Source organism: Carcharodon carcharias, chromosome 17 (genome assembly GCF_017639515.1).
Source record: "Carcharodon carcharias isolate sCarCar2 chromosome 17, sCarCar2.pri, whole genome shotgun sequence".
NCBI lineage: Eukaryota > Metazoa > Chordata > Chondrichthyes > Lamniformes > Lamnidae > Carcharodon > Carcharodon carcharias.
In genome coordinates, this window is record NC_054483.1 from 107,128,926 (window position 1) to 107,149,529 (window position 20,604).

Consider the following 20,604-nt stretch of genomic DNA (forward strand, 5'->3'; position numbering starts at 1 on the left):
CTCTCTAAAGTTAGGGAATTCTGGGCTCAATCTTGTATAAAGTCAGTGTTTCATTAGCAATTCTGAAGGCGTCGAACCTATGGTTGCATGAGAAGTGGTGCAATAGTTGAAAAAATCTTGAAATTTGTGTTTCTAACATTCCTTCGGATAGTTTCTTCATGCCCGTTTTAAAGGTTTGTACTGCTCTTTCTGCTAACCCATTGGATGAGGGATGCTACGGTGCTGTTCTGACATGTTTAATCCCATTTAGGTTCATGAATCTCTGGAATGCCATACTAGTGAAAGCAGTGCCATTATCTGAAACAATAACTTCTGGTAGGCCACGTACACTAACACATTGGTGCTGCTTTTCAATAGTTGCACACGATGTAGGTGATCTCACTTCATACACATCTATCCACTTGAATGGGCTTTGATGCTCACAAGAAACATGGTACCTAAAAATGGATCTACATAGTCTATATGTAATCTAACCCAGAGTCGACCAGGCCACTCTCACAGATGCAGTGGAGCTGAAACGGGCAACTTCTGTTGTTGCTGATACTGGAGACAGTGTTTAACCATTTTTTCTATATCACTATCTATGACTGGCCACAAGATATAACTTCATGTGAGCATCTTCATTTTCGAAATACCAGGATGCGCACTATGAAGCTCTGTCAATAGTGGTTCTTGTCCTTTCAAAGGGATGATTACTCTTGCTCTCCACAGCAAGATATCACCTTGACAACTCAGTTCAGACTTACAGGTTTTAATACTTCAGAGACTTGTGCATTTGACCATCCTTGCAATACCAGTGCTAGGACTCTTGATAAAATTGGATCCCGGTTTGTCCAACTCTTCATCTGTTTCGCACAGACTGATAAGGAATCCAGGAAGTTCAACACAAGTACAACTTCTTGAGCTACTGGAGCAAGTGTAATACTATCTGGTGAAGGGAGATGACTGAGGGCATTTGCATTTGTTATATGCACACCTGGATGGTGCATAAAAGTGTGCTCACATGCCGACAAAATTAAAGCCGATCTTTGAATTCTAGCAGAGACTATTGGTGGGATTGCCTCATGTGCACTAAACAAACCTAACAGTGGTTTGTGATCTGACACTATGGTGAAGTGTCCACCATGCAAATCTTGATGGAACTGCTTTATTCTAAATATGACCGGTAAGCCTTATTTTTCAATTTGTGAGTTACCTTTCTCGGCTGCAGAGAGGGTTCTGGATACCCATCCTACTGGCCTTTCAGACTTCATTTCTGTTTTTCCTTCTTGTGTTTGCCGCAGAGTTTTGTCTCATCCCTCATTCCGATTTCACAGTCGGCCAAATTTCTCTCTGATGAAATCTTGACTTGGTTCGGTTCGGGGGTTGAGCTGCCCATTTGCACCTTGGAAAGTTCCATGACTTTTCCTTCCAATGCCTCTTTTGTCTGAATCAAATGATTCTTCAGTTCTTCTGTCTCTTTTTTGTATCTCTTGGAACATTAAACACTGTCGAGATTTTTCTGCCAACTGTTCCTTCAGTTGGTTCCGAGTGGCACTGTGTTCATTTAGCTTCTTTTCATGATTTTCCCATGGAACCAACTCTGACCTGAGGGATTCTTGTTAACTGTGAAAGTCCTTCGATTCTTCTATCTCATTCCAAAAAGACACCATCATGTTCCCTTGTCAACTCAGGATTTCTTCCTGTTTGGACTTTAAAAATTTCTGACCAGTTGAGTTTAATTTCTTTCAACCAATCATAGCCCAGAAGGATAGGTCCTTCACCAGTTACAACAATTACTAGCAGCTGGGCTGTCTGTTGCCTGTAGCATACACGTACAGAGGCAATGCCTTTTACCTGTATTGCCTCTCCAGTACATTTTTAGCTGAGCTGTGGTTTGCTCCAAACTCAATGGGTGGACACCTTTGCTGAGGTATTTAAAGGTGTGTTCTTCCACCAGTGTTGTCGATGCTCCTGCGTCAACCTCCATGTCTAGTGGCTTTCCATTTACTTAAAGGTTAACAGTGATTGGTTCAGTTTCCCTGGCCTTAAGATTGTATAGGGAATAGATATCTGTATCAGCAGCTTCTGATCCATCTATATTGTGCACTTCATTCAACTTGGCCTGCTGTCTAACTGGCTGCTTTGATCTCGCCCTGCATTGTTTTACAACATGCCCTTTTTTGTGACAGTAGTGGCATTCTGCCTCTTTAAATCTGCAGCTTTCTGGTACATGATTAACACATCAGTAACACTTTAATTTTCTGAATTACTGGTGAGCTGCTTCCAGATTTATTTTAGTTTTTCAAGCAGTAGGGACTGTGTCCCACTTCACGGTAACCTCCCTGGCCTTCACCCCACGCCCGGCGGCAGGTTCCTGCCCTAACTGCAGAACGGCACCATGTTGCACACTCTGCAAAGCCTGCGAGTCTCTCTCAGCACTCTCCACTGCTAGCGCTATCTCCACGGTGCGCTTAGGTCTATTTCAACTTCTGCAAGTAAATGGCGCTGAATGGCGTCATCGGTTATGCCGCAAACCAAACGATCTTGCAACATGGAGTATCACCGAAGTCACAGTGCTCTGTTACCGGTTTTAACTTCGTGACATATGTTATGATCAACTCCCCGGGGGCCCTTACTCTAGAGGTGAATTTGAATCTTTGCATGATCACCGATGGTTTAGGCTGAAAATGTGCCTTTCATGAGGTGTACTCACTCGATGAAGGATCTGGAATTTGGCACATTCGGAGCAGTCAGACTACGGAGTAGGTTATACATTTTGCTCTCGCAGACACTTAGGAGAATTGCCTTTAGTTTCTCCTCCGCTGTTATTTCGTTCACCACAAAGTAGAAACCTAGGTGCTTTATGTATTGACTCCAGTCCTTGATGGATGAGTCATGTGGGTCAATTCTGCTGAAGGGTGGCATTGCTAATGAGAATTTTTTTTTTCTTCCCTTAAGAATCAAAATACTCACATTCAAAAGAGGCAAGGTGCAACGTAGGAACTATTAATCCTCATTGTTACGGCATAGCCGATGGTAAATGCTGAGTTGTTCAAATCCCAAGGGGAAACTTGAAACAACTGCCACAATTTATTTTGCAATTTGTATAAATTTTGAGATGCATGCCCTGAATTCAGCAGTAATAAGACCACCAAGTCTTATAGGTTTTCACAAACTAGATTAAACATTTATTAACTGAAAAAATGACTTTAAATACATACATAGATCGACAATTTATTACTGTGGTAATTTTCAAATCCCCAGTTACACTTTCTAACTCCCAGTTACACTTTCTTTGAGACAACAGTAAGACGCACAGATTCTAAAAGACCCAAGTAAAGAAAAATGATACCCTGAACAAGTCGACTTCCAAGTGAGTTTTCTTAACTTCAGTCCTTTGAAGAAAGCAACTTGAGGCATAGATGCTGAAGGCTTTTCACACTTGTAAGATCTAAAAATGCCTTCCCCTTATACACAGCCATTGCTCCTTCTTTATACATATGTTTCTCTTTGAATGCAAATACCCGTTGTTTCACTATGTCTTTGGACTTTATCTCCCTGATAATAAAATCCTCTCATAGCACTAAGTTTTACTAGTAATCTTTGGGAAAAATAAACACCCCATTTCTAAACTTCACCTGGTTAGGTGACACATTTCACCCCTCCTTTGAAAACAATCTAGTCTGGTTTATTTCAAAATGCAAATATTCCCTTGATGCCTATGGCCAGGATATTGAGATCGGCGAGCGGGGAGCGAGGCCCGCTTGCCGATGCATAAAATGACCAGGGTTGACATCGGGCGGAACTACCGACGTCATTCCGCGTCATTTCAATTTTCAGATAGGTGGGGGGGCTCAGCAGAATCAGCTGTGTGCCCGCCGACCTGTCAACGGCCTATTGAGGCCATTTAAAAAGCAACTGAGTTAGTTAATAGACCTGCCCGTGAGGGGACATGTCAGGGGAATTTTAATTTTGTGCATTGACCATTTTTGAATTTGGCGCCAATCTCCCTCAGCAGCATTTAGCCTCAGGGAGGTGAGTGCACTCTTTCGTGCGCATGTGCGAAAGAGCGCACTCCCACCTGAGGGAGTAGACCCCCCCCAACCTCCCGCACAAGGTGTGCATAATGCTTCCTGGCAGATGTCGCGCTGGGTGGGCCTTAATTGGCCCACCCACATAAAATGGCGGCGCACCCCCAACTGGGGGCGCCGATCGGACGCGCACCTGCACGCACCAGCTCCTGCACTTCCTCCCCAACGGGGGGAAAATTCTTCTCTATGTTTCTAAACTTTCCCATGTTTATCTAATTAATATTTCAAACCTATCCTCTCTTCTTAGATCAAAGCACCCAGACTAGCTGCCTCTAGTTCAATTAAATCTGACACACATACACAGACACACATAGACACATCCCACTATTACTCTATTTTACAATAAATTCCAATAACATTATGAGAATTATTATATCTTCTTGACATTGTTACTAATTGTACAAACTTAAGAGTACCGAGCAGATTTCTTGTAAGAAACAGTAAACCTTATTTACAGAGCTCCTGATGAAGCTACATGCTTGTACCAAGACCAAGACTAGAAAGCTCTGCCCCTAAGATTACCCACACTTAGGGTTGATTTGTCTGTACAGTCAGAAGATCCTCATAATAGAATGAAAGGCTTTACTTACAATTACTACACTTCCCCAAGGAGTAGTGAATATATCCAAGATGGAGTGAGACAGACTTTTGATTTTTAAGGGAGTCAAGGTAATGGGGGGGGGCAGGAAGGAAAGTGGAGCTAAAACCACAATTAGATCAGCCATGATTTTATTGAATGGTGGAGCAGGCTTGATGGTCCAAAGGGATTCTAGTTCTTATGATTTTATGAGCCCTTCCAAAATCTCCCTTTATCTTTACGTGCAGTCTTTTCCTTGAGTTCTCTAAAGCAGCTCTGACCCAAAGCACTGCAATCTCCAGCATGGGTAGGGCAAGGAGGCAGGTCTCAATTCCATCCTAACTGGAATGGGGAAAATCAAACCATGTGCTGGAAGGATTTACTCAACCTGTTTGGCCACATTATGAACGCCATCAAGTCCTGGGGTAGGACTTGAACCTGGAGCTTCTGCCTTAGAGGCGGGGACACTAGCCACTGCACCGACCTCCTTAGCTGCAGTGCTCAAATACAACCTTACTTGTTTGATCTGATTTTTTTAAAGGCTCGATTACATCGAAATAAAGGTCAGTCTGTCTGGCCTTTTGATGTACGACTGAGATTACAAAGGTTGCCAGCAACAAACGCCTTCTATTCATCCTGTCACACTCTGGGGATCATTATTTATATTGCTGATCTTGCACTCTTACCTTGTCCTTTGTCATTAACTTTCCAAAATCTCACCTTACCTGAACCCCCCTCCAACTACTTAGTACAAAGCCCTCTCTACAGTCCTAGTGATACAATCCACCAGGACACTGGTCCCAGCGCGATTCAGGTGAAGACTTCCCCAAAGCTAAAGCTTCCATTTTCCCCATGGCTTGCCCCTTGATTTGAAACTCATTTCTCCCACGCTAATCTTTGAGCCACACATTCAACTCTCTAATCTTATTTGCCCTACACCAGTTCACTCGTGGCTCAGGTAACAATCCAGGCATTACTACCTTTGTGGTTTTGATTTTTAAGTTAACCCCTAGTTTCTCATACTCCCTGAGCAGGATCTCTTTCTTAGACCTGCTGATGTCATTGGTACCCATGTGGACCATGACAACTGGATCCTTCCCTTCCCATGTCAAGTTTCCCTCCTGTCCTGAGGAGATGTCCTTAATACCTGGCACTGGGCAGACAACACAGCCTCCGGGGCCCATGCTCTCAGCTACAGGGAACAGTGTCTATCACCCAAATTATACTGCCCCCCTACTGCAACTACATTCCTTGTAACACCCCACATGTGAATGGCCCCCTGCACCATGGTGCTGTGGTCAGTTTGTTCACCCTCCCTGCAGCACCCGCTCTTGTCCACACAAGCTGCTAGAACCTCAAATGTGTTTGACAATTGTAGGGCTGAGGTCGACCATTCAGATCCCCATACCTTCCTCCCTTACAGTAACACCCTCTTTTTTTTTTAATTCGTTCGTTCGTGAGAGATATTGGCAAGGCCAGCATTTATTGCTCATCCCTAATTGCCCTTGAACTGAGTGGCTGGCTTGCTACGCCATTTCAGAGGGCATTTAAGAGTCAACCACATTGCTGTGGGCCTGGAGTCACATGTAGGCCAGACCAGGTAAGGATGGCAAATTTCCTTCCAGATGTGCTTTTACAACAATCAACAATGGTTTCATGGTCACTGTTACTGACACTAACTTTCAATTCCAGATTATTACTTCAGTTCAAATTCCTGCAGCTGCCACAGTGGGATATGATCCCTTGACCCCAGAGCATTAGCTTGAGTTTCTGGATTACTAGTCCAGTGACATTACCACTATGTCACCGTCTCCTCATGCCTTCTCCTGTTCCTGACCATGGACCAAACCTGATGTACCTAGCCTAAGGAAGTGATTGCTTCTCGGAACATATACAGGGATCTATCCCCCTCCCTGTAGCATTGCAGAGTCCAAAGCCTGGACTCCAGCTCATCAACTCTAAGCCAAAGTTCCTCGAGCTGCAGACACTTACTGCAGATGTGGTTGCTGTGGATCACACTGGTATCCAGCAGTCCCACATGCTTCAGCTGCAATACATCACCTGCCCTGCCATCTTTATTACATTTTATTTAATCAATTAGGTTTCAAGTTTAGAAATATCACTCCACGGTTATTCGTGGCTATATTATGGAGTTTAGCTAGTTATGCTATAAATTTAACACAATAAAAAACAGTACAAGTTTAAATTACTGCCATGATTTAGCAAAACAAAACACCCTTAAAACTCACGACCCAATCAACTACCTGTATACCTAATTAATGCCCCCGAGCTTCAGTCCTCAGGTCTCGCTGTCTCTGGCTCAGCACCTCCTTCCTCACTGCATCGAATTCCCTCACTTACCAAATTCCAAAGGTTAAGCATTCGGGGTCGCTTCACCCCGTCAAGCTGTCCCTTCGTGCTACTTATATATGTGGTGAATCTTCAAATTGTATAACCTCAAGTGTAAAAAAAGTCCCTTCTTGAGTTACATTTAGCTAATGGTCACTTCAGCTTTCTAGCATATACCCTAGTTTCTACCTCATAGCTAGTTGGAAACAGACCGATTTGAACTGCTGGAGGTATTACAAGAGAAAGCTTGTCAGGTTATCCTTTTAGCCTCAAGGCTGTCAGTGTGAGTTTCTGTCCCTGTGTTCAACAGCAAAGAGGAGGGTTTACGTTAGAGAATCACTGCCAAGTACTCGGGACCAAGGGCCTCCAACACAATGAATACAAAGTGTTTATCAAATACCCAGTCAAGCTAATGAATTATTAATTGTCTTCAATCTTAGGGGAAACAAACTCAGTTAGCTTATTAGCATTTGACCCACTTTTCAACTTGGTATTCTTTCTAAAAAAGGTTGCATGAATAGATTTTGCGTTAAAAACATAACATTTTGATGTAACTCTCTTTTCTAAACCCTACTTGCCAAAAAAAAAGTTCAAAATATGACAGGCCCGTAAGTACAGTCCAGGCATCCATACAATGGATGAAAGAGACAAGAATTTAACTCGTCCCCTTGTACCGGTGTTTACTAAATGCCGAGACAGGCTAATGAATTATTAATTGTCTTAAATCTTTGAGCAAACAGATTCAGATCTTAATTCATTTGCATTTGACCCATTTGAAGGTGGTGCTTCTTTTAATAAAAGGTTGTGTGAATACACAAGTTGTGTTAGAGGCCCAACATTTCAATGTAAAAAAACAAAAAACTGCAGATACTGGAAATCCAAAACAAAAACAGAATTACCTGGAAAAACTCAGCAGGTCTGGCAGCATCGGCGGAGAAGAAAAGAGTTGACGTTTCGAGTCCTCATGATCCTTCAACAGAAACGTCAACTCTTTTCTTCTCCGCCGATGCTGCCAGACCTGCTGAGTTTTTCCAGGTAATTCTGTTTTTGATTTCAATGTAATTCTCTTTTACAAATCCTTTATTCAAAATGCTCCAAAATGTTACATGTTCACAGTCAACAATCCCAGTATTGTTGACAAGTCCATCGACATTTTTGCTTTGCTGTTCTACAATGATCTGAGAAGATCCTTCCTAACTCAGAACCTCATACGTATTGTCGGAGAAAATGCATAATGAAGCTTGTCAGTTTATGATCCCCTCACCCCCCTAGCCTGCTGCTTCGCGTTACTTCAGTTCTTCTTGTCTGTTTTCATCTTAACAACCTCTCCTTGTCTTGTTTCCCTTAAGCATCAAACAAGCCCTCCTGCACACCCCTCCTCCCCTCTACAACCTGAACGATTCGCAATTGGGAATCATTGTGTCGACTCCTCACCCTCCTCAGTCTGTCTTTCCTCTGACCGTTAAAACACCAATTTGGGCATCTCCCGATCTTTGAGAAGAAAAACTTGTACTTATGTGGCCTCTTTTATCTCTTGGGAGCAGCTCAAAACGTAATTTTCTTCTTTCGTTCACAGGGTGAGGACGTTGTTGGCAAGGCCAGAATTTATTGCCCTTGAGAAGGTGGTGCCTCTTCTTGAATCAGAGGCAATTAGCTATTTTGATGTCAAAACAAAGTGCTGGAAAACTCAGCAGATCTGGCAGCATCTGCGGAGAGGGAAACAGAGCTAGCGAGCTCTGAAGAAGTGTCGCATTGGACTCAAAACAGTAACTCTGTTTTTCTCTCTCCACAGATGCTGCCAGACCTGCTGAGCTTTTCCAGAGCGTGTTTTTATTTCAGATCTCCCGCATCCGCGGGATTATTTTGTCGCATCTAGAATTATTCAAGAAAATTCAGCAATTAGCTAGCACACAGTAAAATCCAATAAACATAAATAAGGACCTGACTTTTCCTGACGGCGTGGAACAGGTTTGGCGCTGGTGGTGGTGGTGGTGGCAGCGAGGGGGGGTTGCGAAGGGGGTAGGGTGGGGGGAAACGTGAAGGTAGCGGGAAACCCTGTCACCATGGTTCCCTTACGCTGTCCCACGTCTGACCAGCTTTACCAATGGCAGGTCACCAGGGAATTGGCATCCCGCTCCTCAGAGGCAGACTGCCAAGAGCACCAATTAATGTCTCAACCAAGGGCCTCCATCCCATTCTTTCCCAAATTTTCCGGTATCGGACGGCCCCTCCATTGAGTCCCAAGCCTGGAAACCGAAGGTGGCCTCCCAGCGGCAGGGGCCATCGGAGCCTCCTCTTAAATATACAATAATGCAGCCGCAAGGTTGAAATGGCAGCAGCCATGGCCATAAATAACCTTATGGAGGTGCTCTCCACCCACACTGATGGCCCTAATATCCTCCCTGCCTTCTTCTTTTTAAAAAACATGTTGCACTGCCACCCGAGAGCGCCTCCATCTTGAGGCGTCTTTGGCGGTCCCCTACCTCCCTCAGCAACGCCCAGTTCTCCCAGTTGGGCTGCCGGTTGTCCAGTGCTGCGGACCTTCCCAATGGAATCGCATCTCCTCGTGATCCCACATGCCATCCTTAATTGTACGGCGAACACGGAGGCAGCCAATTATGAGGCCGGCTTACGTGAAGCTGCTCTAGCGGTTGCACTGAGACCACGTGGGGGTTTGGGACCGGCCAATGGTCCCGTATCAGGGTCCTGACACGCAGGAAAATTCAGCCCAAGATTTCTTTTTGGGATCGTCTTGCCTGAGGAAGGAATGCTGACCAGGAGAGCAGACTTCCACTCCCACTCCCTTCCTTCTTTTTCCAAATAATGTTGAGGCATCGTTAAAATCCACTATGCTCTTGGCTTAATCTACTTGGCTTAACACCTCACCAACTGTACCAGAGTGTTGGCCTGGATTATGTGCTTCCATCTGTACTACAGGTTTTGACCCGAAGTGTCTCAATCTACCACAACTGGAAACAGACTGAGAGCGATTTTTAAAAAATTCTTTCATGGGATGTGGGCATCACTGGCTAGGCCAGCATTTGTTGTCCATCCCCAAAGTTGCCCTTGCGAAGGTGGTGGTCACCTTCCTAAACCGATACAATCCACATGTTTCAGATTTCCAGCATCCGCAATATTTTGCTTTTATAATATGGTAACTGCAGCAGTTTGGTGCAACTGTGTGGCTTGTTAGGCCATTTCAGAGGGCTGTTAATCCACTTTACTGTGGATCTGGTGTCACATGTAGGCAGGACCGGACAAGGATGACAGATTTCCTTGGGTAAAAGACAGGATGGGTTTTCACAACAATTGACGATGGTTCATGGCACCATTACCAAGAGTACCTTTCAATTCCGGATTTAATAATTAACTGAATTTAAATTCAACCACTGGCTTTTGGTGGGATTTGAACACATATCCCCAAAGCAGCATGGGACTGCATGAAAAACTCATTCCAAATTAGAACATTTGATGTCAAATGATCACTGATCGTTTTTGAGCACATTGGAACGTAAAAATAACGTCAAAATTTTCGGGTAGAGTGAGCCGCTGGATTACTAGTCCAGTGATATTACCACAATGGCATCATCCCCAGTTATAAAAGTTTCTATCACATATCCCACTTCTTGTCTGCTTCAGTCAGAACTGATTGATCATTCCTAGCCTGAAATGTTATAATTTTATAACACCACCACCTGCAAGATCCCCTCCAAGCTGCACACATCCTGGCTTGGAACCATATCATCGTTCCTTCACCGTCGCTGGGTCAAAATCCTGCAATTCCCTCCCTAACAGCACTGTGGGTGTACCTACACCACATGGACTGCAGCAGTTCAAGAAGGCAGCTCACCACCGCCTTCTGAAGGGTAATTAGCGATGGGCAATAAAAATGCTGGCCTAGTCAGCGATGCTCACATCCCAAGAAAAAAAAGTAGGAGCATATATTACAAGGAGTGAAAAGTGCATTTATATAGCAACTTCCATGACCCCAGAATGTCTAAAAACACTTTACAGCCAAAGAAGTACTCTTGAAGTGGAAACTAATTTGCGCACAGCAAGATCCCACAAACGGCAACGTAATAAAGACAATATAATCAAATGTACTGATGTTGGTTATGGGATAAATGTTGGCCAGGACACTGAGGAGAACTCCCTGCTAGTCTTCAAAAGAGTGGTGTGGGACCATTTGTGTCCACCCAAGAGAGCAGACAGGTTTAACATCTCAACCGAAGAACGGAAACTAGTTGGGAAAAGCAATGGTTAACTAATCGAAGTCGTGTATGAAGGTTTGAAACCTACATTACAGGAAGTACAACAAGGTTGTAGAGAATATTTACCAAGGCTGATATTATCCCTGAGAAACTGTATTTATGAGGAGAACTTGAGATACTGGAACTATTTCCACTGAAGCAAGAAGATTAAAATGATTAAATAGAGGTTTATAAAATGTTGAAGAGTTTTCATAGAGTGAATAGAGAAAGGTTATTTCCTCTAGTTCCATTTTAGTGACGAGGTGCCATGTTCTCCATTAAATATATCCACTAAAAGAGTGAGGAAAGGGGCTAGGAGAATTTACAGAAAGTGGTTAGAACTGGGAAAGCTTTGCTATGGGTAATGATGGGTAATGGGGAGGTGGTGGCCTAGTGGTATTGTTGCTAGACTAACATTCCAGTAACCCAGCATAATGCTCTAGTGACTTGGGTTCAAATCCCACCATGACAGAGAGTGAAATTTGAATTCAATAAAATTTGGAATTAAAAGACTGGTGATGGTGACCACAAAATCATTGCTGACTGTTGTAAAAACTCATCTGGCTTACTAATGTCCTTTAATGTCTGGGAGGAAATATGCTGTCTGGACCTGGTCTGACCTACATTTGACTCCAGACCCACAGTAATGTGGTTGACTCTTAACTGCCCTCTGACCCAAGGGCAGTTAGGGAAGGGCACTAAATGCTGGCCTAGCCAATGATGTCCACATCCCATGAATGAATAAAAAAAAAAGTGGTTTGAGGCAGATTACACCACTGCAATCATTGCATCTTAGGATGGAAAATTGGATAAATGTTTGAGGCCGAGGAAGATTTAAGGCTATGGGGAGAGCAGAATGTTCTAACAAAGAACAGGTAAATTAATAAAACAGCCTCCTTTAGTGTTGTAAACTTGTGTGGTCAGGTTTCTCCCTAATAACAGGCTGCACCCCACAAGTTCAACTACACTGACTAAGAATGATCCCAACGCTCCATCATGATTTCACCCCAGCGTTATACGGAGTACCGGTAACATTCCCTTCAAATTGTACTGAGAGTCTTTGAAAATTGTGTTTGACTTGCTAAAAATCGGCGTGCAATGTGACGGTAATGCTGTTCCATTTTATTTAATGATGCTCCTTTCGTGAACGCTTTCAGAACAATTTGGGCAAAGGTTGCTGTGGTTGCTACAAGTGAAGTTGTAAAACACATTAAAAAAAAAAGCACTTTATGGGGCGGAGTTTTCCGGCTCTGTCGTGTTGGGGGCGGGGCCGGAAAGTACAGCGAGCCTTTCAAATGTCCATTTACCTCGGTGGGACCGGAAGACCCTGGTGGCAGGAGGGGCCGAAATATTCCAGCCACGTCACTATACAAGTTAGCCACCAGAGCAATCCATTCCCTAACAATTGGCTGCAGCGTGAAGCAGCCATTAAGTCCAAAAATCCCCTTTATTTTGTTCAATCCCATTCCTCAGGTTCTGATTGTATCCGTCAATCCTTTCCCACTGTGATAAAGAAAGCATTTCCTCTTCATTCCATCTATGTTGTCTGACTGACCCGGGGCTCTTTTGTCGAGAAAAGAGAAAGCCAAGGGGATGACCAAATAGAAGTCTGAAAAATGATGAAAGGGTTTGATAGGGTGAACGTAGAGAGGCTGTTTTTACTTGTGGAGAGACCAGGACGAGGGGCAATAAGATGCAAGATAGTCATTTTTAAATCCAATAAAGAATTCATGAGTAAGTTTTACCCAGAGAGTGGTTAGAATGTGGATTCACATTCATGATGTGATTAGCAGAGATACATTGAAAGGGAAGCTAGATAAACACATGGAGGAGTAAAGAATAGGAAGATATGCTGATAGGGTGAGAAGAAGGATCAGAGGAGGTTTGTGTGCAGCATAGCCTCCATCCTAGACCAGCTGGCTGAAAGGCCTCTTTGAAGCTGTAACTTCTATTTAATAATGTGCATTTGAATGGACTTCATTGGTACCTCATTCCACTAGTATGTTATCCTTTGGCTGCTCCATTCTTACATCATCAACGTGTCAGCTTGGCTCGATTGGAAACACGCACCAGAGGATGACTGGTTTGAGCCACACACTAACGCAGGCTGACTCGCACCGGCTTGTAGAGCAGCAAGAGTCACTAGTTTCAAGAGAAAACCGGAGAAAGTGAAAGGTTGTGGGGGTGGGGGCCGTGGGAGGCAGTGGCTCAGTGGGTAGCACGCTCACCTCTGATGTGTTCAAGTTCCATGCTAGACTTGAGCAAATGATCTAAATTGACATTCTAAGTGCAGTACCGAGGGATTGCTGCACAGTTGGAGGCGCTGTCTTTCATTTGTATGTTAAAACCAATATGTCTTCTCAGATAGACATAGAAGATGCCACAACACTATTAAAAGAATATTTCTCTCAAAAAATATGTTTCTGGAGTCTTGCTGTGCCCATTTCCCTACATTGCATCAGTGATTACACTTCAATAAAGTACATAATTGACTGTAAACTACTTTGGGAGGTCATGAAGGGCCAACATTCATCTTCTAAGTAGCACTGACATGATTGTCATAAAGAGAGGGAAAAATGAAAATAATTAGTACTGTATTGTATGGTTTTATTTCATATCTCCATCCCCAGGAGCCATCATTTCCTGCAGACTGTCTTTATCCTTAATGAAGCACAGAATAGCGCAATGCTTCATCCATCTTGTTTCTTTCTGCGTGGCGCCCTCACATACAGAGACGGGGGGGAGGGGGTTATTTCTTTTATTCCTCTGGCTAGCTCCTTAAAGCTGTGAAAATCTCTGCAGCTTTAGCACGAAAAGAAACTTAACAGCCCATAAACAGTTCCTTCAGCTCACTGCCCAGAGAGCCACAGTAAACAGGATCTCAAGCAGCTGGAGAATGATTGGAAGCATTGCCAGAGAGGTGAGAGCTGTGTGTGTCTGTGTGTGTGTGTGTGTGTGTGTGTGTGTGTGTGTGTGTCTGTGTCCGTCTGTCCGTGTGTGTGTGTGTGTCTCCGTGTGTGTGTGTGTGTGTGTGTCCGTGAACGTGTGTGTCCGTGTGTGTGTCCGTGTGTGTGTCTGTGTCCGTGAGTGCGTGTGTGTGTGTGTGTGTGTGTGTGTGAGGGTCCCCGTGTGTGTGTGTGTGTGTGTGTGTGTCTGTGTGTATGTGTCTGTGTCCGTGTCTGTCCGTGTGTGTGTGTGTGTGTGTGTGTGTGTGTGTGTGTGTCCATGTGTGTGTGTGTGTGTGTGTGTGTCCGTGAGTGCGTGTGTGTGTGTGTCCGTGTGTGTGTCCATGTGTGTGTCTGTGTCTGTGTGTATCTGTGTGTCCGCGTGTGTGTGCGTGTGTCTGTGTACGCACTGCTTCCCAAGAACAGCAATCGAATACATGACCACATCACTCACTTTAAGTGTTTGTTGAGGCATGGACATTGGACACGAGGGGCCGAATTTCCCCTCCGTTGGGAGGGGGAGGTGTTTAAGAGCGGGCACGCACAGGCGCGCCTTCGATCAGAGCCCCCAATTGGGGGCGTGCCGCCATTTTATGTGGGCGGGCCAATTAAGGCCCACCCAGCGTAACGTCTGCACGGAAGCGCTATACGCTCCCTGTGCGGGCAGGAGGAGGTGGGGGGAGTTCCCTCAGTCCTTTGGCTCTTTGGCGCATGTGCACAAAAGGGGCACACTCATCTCCCTGAGGCTAAGTGCTCTACAGTAAAAAAATCTTAAAAATAGGGAAAAAAAAATTTCCCCGACATGTCCCCTCATGTGACACTGTCGCATGAGTTGGGACATGTCCATCACTTTTAAGTACAGTTTAATTACATTTTTTAAAACCTACATGAAACCTCATCCCGCCCCAAAATGAGGCTTCATGCTTTCTCTAATGCCCACTGGGGCTCCTGGTTGCCCGCCAACCTTAAGGTTGTTCAGGCAGGTCCCTTCATTCAATGACTCTGTCAATGGCCTCAATTGGCCATTGACAGGTCGGTGGGCGCCAGGCTGATTCTGCTGAGCCCCCGCCTACCTGAAAGTTTAAATGGGGCACGGTGACATTGGGAGTTCCACCCGACGTTATCCAGCGTCATTTTACGCATCGGAGAGCGGGTCCTGCTCCCCCCGTTCGCCAACCGGGAAATCCTGGCCTAGGAGAACTCCACTGCTCTTCTTTAAATAGTGCCATGGGATCTATGTCATCCCTTTGAGAGGGCAGACAGTGCCTCAATTTAGCTACCATCGAAAGGACAGCACTTCCAACAATACAGCACTCCCTCAATGCTATACTGAAGTGTAGCCTCGATTATGTGCTTAAATATCTCTGAAGTGGAACTGAGCCTACAGCCTTCTGACTGAAAAGCGGGAGTGCTACCCACTGATCCACTGGTCCTCAAATGTGAAGGATAGTTACTGTTGAGATGAAGTGGGCACTGCTTGGGAACAAAGAGTCTGTAGCGTGGGCAGCTGTCATCAGATGAGCGAAATGTTTGGAGGAGAATATGCATACTATCTCGGGCTGGGTTCATATGAAAGAAGCTGCTTCAGCCCATTTGATCAAATCCTTCCAGAATTCCAACACTACTGTCTCAATGTCTGACTGCTTCTCAGATAAGTGCAGTGTTCCATCCTTAATGTGATTGATGGTTTGCTTGCTAATGGTATCTCTTCAAATGAATGGTCCAGAGCTCTCAAGATGTCTCACACAAGTTTGAAAATCTAATGATGCACATCTGCCACACATAACACCTGTAATTTACTTCAAAATTCTGACTTGCTCAACTCTCTGACACCTTGCAAATGCTAACATTTATTTTGTAGTCAGATTTTGCACATCTTGTTTAATGGGACTAAATTCCCGATCTTGTATAAATAGCAAATAAATCACATTTTGCCACTTCTCGATTATGCCCTCCATTCAGATTCACAATGGACCAAGCCCCTCCCTTAATTCATAGAATCATACAATACAGAAGGAGGCCATTCAGCTCATCATGCTCATTCTATCCAATTAGTCATACTCAGCTCTGCTCTTGTCCCATGTTCCTGAAATATTTTCTTTTCAAGTATATATCCAACTACCTTTTGAAAGTTACCTTTGACTCTGTTTCCTTCGCCCTTTCAGATGGTGCATTTCACATCTTAACAAGTTGCTCCACAAAAAAAAAATTCTCCTCATCTCCCCTAAGGTTCTTTAGCTAATTTCCCTCTGGTTATTGATCTACCTGCCAGTGGAAACAGTTTCTCATTATTCACTCCATCAAAGGCACATACTTCATGCAGAGTTCTAGTGAATCAAGCCTCTTCTCAAATTCCCATGCTTCATGCAGCATTCCAACAGAGTAAATCCTTCCCCATTCATTCTCACATTGTAGGTTCAATGGGCTCAAATCAATTTCTGTTGCACTGAATCTAACCAACCAAACCTCCTCCCATTCATTCCAATCATATAGAATCCCAATGAACCAAACACATCCGATTCACTCCCATTACTCATTATTTCAAAGGCTCAATTCATTCCAACTGAATGGAATTCAAATGGATCAAACTGCTTCCTAATTATTTGCATTTTACAGTTTTCATTTAGTTACGCAAAGGGCATTTGGTTATACAGAACTTGAGTATTGCTGAAAAAATAGACATGCTGTCAAAGCTTTTCACCTTGCACTCATCAGGACAGAATTTGCAAGAATACCAATTGTAAAGGGAACAACAATTTATATTGTGTGAAAAGAGCATGCTGATTGGTTTGCCCCACCTCTACTAATCAGAGTCCATTGCCAATCAATCAGCACTCTCTCCTCATGCAGTATAAATTGTTGTTCCCTTTACAATTGGTATACTTGCGTGTCTGTCCTAATGAGTGCAAGACAAGTAGCTTCAACAACATGCCTCCTTTTTCAGCAGTCACACAAAGGATTTTTTTCAAATTACACTGGCTTATAGTGATATATTTTGATAGGGGGAATGGGGAGAGGCAATATGAACAAAACAGTGCAATTTTAAAGGCAGTGCAGGAACAGAGAGATCTGCGGTGTACACACACAAATTGGAGTATAATGTGGGCAAATGTGAAATTGTCCATTTTGGCAGGAAGAATAAAAAAGGAGCATATGATCTAAATAGTGAGAGATTGCAGAGCTCTGAGATTTAGAGGGATTTGGGTGTCCTAGTGCATGAATCACAAAAGATTATAATGCAAGTACAGCATTAGGAAAGCTAATAGAATGTTATCATTTATTGTGAGGGGAATTGATTACAAAAGTAGGGAGGTTATGCTTCAGTTGCACAGAGCACTGGTGAGACCATATCTGAAGTATTGTGTACAGTACTGGTCTCCTTATTTAAAGAAAGATGCAAATGTGTTAGAAGCAGTTCAGAGAAGGTTTACTAGACTAATACCAGGAATGGGCGGGTTGTCTCATGAGTGAGGGTTGGACAGGTTAGGCTTGTATCCATTGGTATTTAGAAGAGTAAGAGGCAACTTGATTGAAACCTTTAAGATCCTGAGGGGTCTTGACAGGGTGGATGTGGAGAGGGTGTTTCCTATGGTGGGAGAAACTAGAACTAGGGGCCACTGTTTAAAAATAAGGGGTCACTCATTTAGGACACAGAGGAGGAGAAGTTTTTTCTCTCAGAGGTTAGTGAGTCTTTGGAACTCTCTTCCTCAGAAGGCGGTTGAAGCAGAGAGCTTGAATATTTTTAAGGCAGAGCTAGATAGATTCTTGATTAAGAAGGGGGTGAAAGGTTATTGGGGATAGGGAGGAATGTGGAGCTGAAGTTACAGTCGGATCAGCCAGGATCTTATTGAATGGCGGAGAGCAGGCTCGAGGGGCTGAGTGGCCTTACTCCTGCTCCTATTTCGTATGTTCGTATGTTGTATGTATGCTAAATGTTTGAAGGTGGCAGAATAAGTTGCGAAGACAGTTAAAAAAAGCACATGGGATCCTATGGCTTTAGTAACGGAGTTTAAGCACAAGGAAGCAATCCTAAAACTTTATAAAACTCTGGTTAGGATCCAATTGGAGCATTATGTTCACTTTTGGGTGCAGCACTTTAGGAAGGACGTTCCCACCTTGGAGTGGGTGCTGAGGTGATTTACTAGAATGGTACCAGGGACGAAGGATGTTCAATTATGTGGAGAGACTGGAGAAGCTGGGGTTGTTCCCTTCAGAGCAGAGAAGGTTAAAAGCAGATGTGATCAAAGTCTACCAAATCCATTCATGATTTTGAAGAGTGAATAAGGAGAGATTAGTAGGGTCAGTAACTAGAGGACACAAATTTAAAGTAATTGGCAAAAGAACCAGAGGCAAGTATGGAAATATGTTTTAAACAGTGAGTTGTTGTGATCTGGAATGCATTCCCTGATCCAATTCTAACACTCAAAGAGGAGTTAGATAAGTGCTTGAAGGGGAAAAAAATTATAGAGCTTTAAGGTAAGAGTAGGGGACCTGCACATGTATAATGATTCGGATAGCCTCCTTCTGTGCTGCACCATTCTATAAGTCAATGATTCTAGAATTATGCATTACAAATTCTCCAATTAACTGTTTTTTAACATTCAGCAATATTAAATCTCGTCTGACCACCAGATTCAAATTGTGCCTGGACACAGTGGGAAACTGCAGAGGATTGATCGACATTATATAAATTATGTTCCTCTTTCTGTGAACATCTCCAATTAATTTGTGTTCAATTTGCTGAATGAACAATTAAGGCCCAATGTACAAAAATCTCCAAATTGGTTGTTTTACTCCTTTAGTTATAAAGATCATGATCTAAGCATAAAATTGCTAGGCAAAGGACGATTTGACTGCATTTTGAAATTTATATCTTGTCTAACAATCAACAACCACCTTTTTCCAAAGCTACAAGGGAGTATTACAAAAAAAAATCAGCTCAAAGGGTTATATTGGTAATTGTGTCTCCCAGTGTGGAACTCAACCGACAGTAGGAAGAGCATTGCCTTTGGCCATAATGACCTTGAACTAACTATGGAAATCTCCAAGTCCCCTTCCCAATTGTTAACCAATGAGCTCTGCTGAGATGTGCACATGGAAAGAAATGCTTTGGTGTGGACAAAACTCTCTCATCCAAATGTCCATTGGATGTGGGCATCACTGGCTAGGCCAACACTTATTGCCCATCCCTAACTGCCCTTGAAAACTGAATGGCTTGCTTGGCCATTTCAGAGGTCATTTAAGAGCCAATCACATTGCTGTGGTCATATGTAGGCCAGACCAGGTAAAGACAGCTGATTTCCTTCCCTAGAGGGACATTAGTGAACCAGATGGGTTTTACAACGATGGTTTCATGGGCATCATTGGACTGTGAATTCCAGATTTTTATTGAGTTCTGCCATGGTGGGATTTGGACCCAGATCCCCAGAGCATTACCCTGGGTCTCTGGATTACTAGTCCAGTGGCAGTACCACTACACCACCTCCTTGCTGCACGTTGGACTGTTTCACCAACAAGGAGTCGTCAGCTTCAGGAGAAGATGGGGGGGTGGTGTTAAGGACAGGAATGAGCTCCAGCCAAGTCAGAATTCAAAACAAACTAAATCCCTCATATGTTCCTAGCCCAGTGACACACTGCGCAATGGAGTGAAGGGACAGATATTCCTTCCTCATAGCCCACACAACACGGGGAGCTAGCTGTGTTGGAAAAGAAATTGGTTGACAACAATTTGCATTTATATAGTGCCTTCAATATAGTGAAACACCCCTGCTTGACAGGAGTGTATTCAGCCAAAAATGCAGAGATATAATGGCAGGTTTGGTCAAAGAGGCAGGTTTAAAAGTGTGTCTGAAAAGAGGAGTGAGAGAGAGATATAGAGGCAGAGAGACTTACAGAAGGAATTCCAGAGCTTAGGGCCTAAGCCAAGTGAAGTCCTCAAATTTAATTGCCATGAACATTTTAGTTTTCTTGATTATTGTCGTGAAGCTGTTAAAAGAAGGTGTAATTGTGGGACTCTCTCTACCAATGAGACCTCAATGATTCTTAAAAAAAAACCTTGATCCTTGAGACTCCCTTCTGAAATATTGGGCTGCATTTTACTTTCCCCCACCGTTCGTGCTTTCAATGGAGTGGGGGGGTGGGGGGAGCATGTAAAATAGGGCAGGTGCCCAGCCCGCCACCTTCCCACACACCCCCTGAGCTCACTCCCATCACAAAATCAACAGCCTGCCCGCCATTATGTAAATAAATAATTAAGGTTCAAATGAGCTTGTTATTAAGCCAATTGGACCCCCATAATATCCTGCCCATGCCATAACATGGTTGGCGCCAGCGGGTGGGTGGGTAGGAGTGGGCAGCCTGTTGTTTTAAGAAGATTTTATAAGGGTGGGAAGAAACTGGGTGGGGGGTAC

General features: G+C 43.8%; 1 protein-coding gene across 1 annotated transcript in view; it reads right to left on the reverse strand.

Moving 5' to 3' along the window:
* zgc:171482 (zinc finger protein) overlaps positions 1 to 20,604 on the reverse strand; it is a 477,765-nt gene that overhangs the window by 375,975 nt on the left and 81,186 nt on the right. The gene's annotated exons all lie outside the window — the stretch shown is intronic.